At 36.5% G+C, this 2,345-nt stretch overlaps 1 non-coding gene across 1 annotated transcript; it reads right to left on the bottom strand.

Annotated features, from left to right (window-relative positions):
- Positions 1-1,173: 1,173 nt before the first annotated feature.
- On the bottom strand, positions 1,174-1,281 carry LOC112745570 (small nucleolar RNA R71). The gene has a single exon (XR_003173490.1). It is a non-coding gene; the product is annotated as a small nucleolar RNA R71 (small nucleolar RNA).
- Positions 1,282-2,345: the final 1,064 nt, after the last annotated feature.

Below are 2,345 nucleotides of genomic sequence, written 5' to 3'. Positions count from 1 at the left end.
CTTATTTTTATATCAAATTTTCGAAAATAACAATAACAATTAATGTTTTGATTCAAAAATTTCAAGTTTGTTACTTGCTTGTTAAGAAAGATTCAAACTTTAAGTTCTAGAATCATATCTTGTGATTTCTTGTGAATCAAGTCATTAATTGTGATTTTAAAAATTCAAATCTTTTTCAAAAACTAATTTCTATCATATCTTTTCAAAAATATCTTCTTATCTTACCTTTTTCAAAAAAAAAATTGATTTCAAAATATCTTTTCTAACTTCCTAACTTCTTATCTTTTCAAAATTTGTTTCAACCAACTAACTAACTTTTTGTTTGTTTCTTATCTTTTTCAAAACCACCTAACTAATTCTCTCTCTCTCATTTTCGAAAATATCTTCCCTCTTTTTCAAAATTTCCTTTTAATTAACTAATTATTTCAATTTTTAAATTTTAATTTTCGAAAATTACTAACCTTTTTCAAAAACTATTTTCGAAAATCACTAACTCCTTTTTCAAAAATAATTTTCAAAAATTTTCTTCTCTCTCATCTCCTTCTATTTGTTTATTCATCTATTAACATCTCTCCCTTACTCAAAAAACAAAAAAGGATCTCTATTATTATTATTTTTCTGTGCCCTCTTCTTTGTCATATGAGCAGGAGCAAGGACAAGAATATTCTTGTTGAAGCAGATCCAGAACCTGAAAGGACTCTGAAGAGGAAACTAAGAGAAGCTGAATTACAACAAACCAGCAAGCACCTGTAAGAAATTATCAAACAGAAAAAGAAGATGGCAGCTGAAAATAATAATAATGCAAGGAGAATATTTGGTGACTTTACTGCACCTAATTCCAATTTACATGGAAGAAGCATCTTCATTCCTGCCATTGGAGCAAACAACTTTGAGCTGAAACCTCAACTAGTTTCTCTGATGCAGCAGAACTGCAAGTTTCATGGACTTTCATCCGAAGATCCTTTTTAGTTCTTAACTGAATTCTTGCAGATATGTGATAGTGTCAAGACTAATGGAGTAGATCCTGAAGTCTACAGGCTCATGCTTTTCCCTTTTGTTGTAAGAGACAGAGCTAGAATATGGTTGGACTCTCAACCTAAGGATAGCCTGAACTCTTGGGATAAGCTGGTCAAGGCTTTCTTAGCCAAGTTCTTTCCTCCTCAAAAGCTGAGTAAGCTTAGAGTGGATGTTCAGACCTTCAGACAGAAAGAAGGTGAATCCCTCTATGAAGCATGGGAGAGATACAAAGGACTGACCAAAAAGTGTCCTACTGACATGCTTTCAGAATGGACCATCCTGGATATATTCTATGATGGTTTATCTGAGCTATCAAAGATGTCATTGGATACCTCTGCAGGTGGATCCATTCACCTAAAGAAAATGCCTGCAGAAGCTCAAGAACTCATTGACATGGTTGCTAATAACCAGTTCATGTACACTGCTGAGAGGAATCCTGTGAGTAATGGGACGCCTATGAAGAAGGGAGTTCTTGAAGTTGATACTCTGAATGCCATATTGGCTCAGAACAAAATATTGACTCAGCAAGTCAATATGATTTCCCAGAGTCTGAATGGAATGCAAGATGCATCCAACAGTACTCAAGAGGCATCTTCTGAAGAAGAAGCTTATGATCCTGAAAACCCTGCAATAGCAGAGGTAAATTACATGGGTGAACCTTATGGAAACACCTATAATTCATCATGGAGAAATCATCCAAATTTCTCATGGAAGGATCAAAAGCCTCAACAAGGCTTTAATAATGGTGGAAGAAACAGGTTTAGCAATAGCAGGCCTTTTCCATCATCCACTCAGCAACAGATAGAGAATTCTGAGCAGAATCCATCTAGCTTAGCAAACTTAGTCTCTGATCTATCTAAGGCCACTGTGAGTTTCATGAATGAAACAAGGTCTTCCATTAGAAATTTGGAAGCACAAGTGGGCTAGCTGAGTAAAAGAATCACTGAAATCCCTCCTAGTACTCTCCCAAGCAATACAGAAGAGAATCCAAAAGGAGAGTGCAAGGCCATTGACATAATCAAAATGGCCGAACCCAAGGAGGGAGAGGAGGACGTGAATCCCAAGGAGGAAGACCTCCTGGGACGTCCAGTGGTTAATAAGGAGCTTCCCTCTGAGGAACCAAAGGACTCTGAGGCTCATCTAGAGACCATAGAGATTCCATTAAACCTCCTTATGCCCTTCATAAGCTCTGATGAGTATTCCTCTTCTGAAGAGAATGAGGATGTTACTGAAGAGCAAACTGCCAAGTTTCTTGGTGCAATCATGAAGCTGAATGCCAAATTATTTGGTATTGAGACTTGGGAAGATGAACCTCCCTTGTTCACCAA

Source organism: Arachis hypogaea, chromosome 14 (genome assembly GCF_003086295.3).
Source record: "Arachis hypogaea cultivar Tifrunner chromosome 14, arahy.Tifrunner.gnm2.J5K5, whole genome shotgun sequence".
Classification (NCBI taxonomy): Eukaryota; Viridiplantae; Streptophyta; class Magnoliopsida; order Fabales; family Fabaceae; genus Arachis; species Arachis hypogaea.
This window is presented reverse-complemented; position numbering and strand designations above follow the sequence as displayed.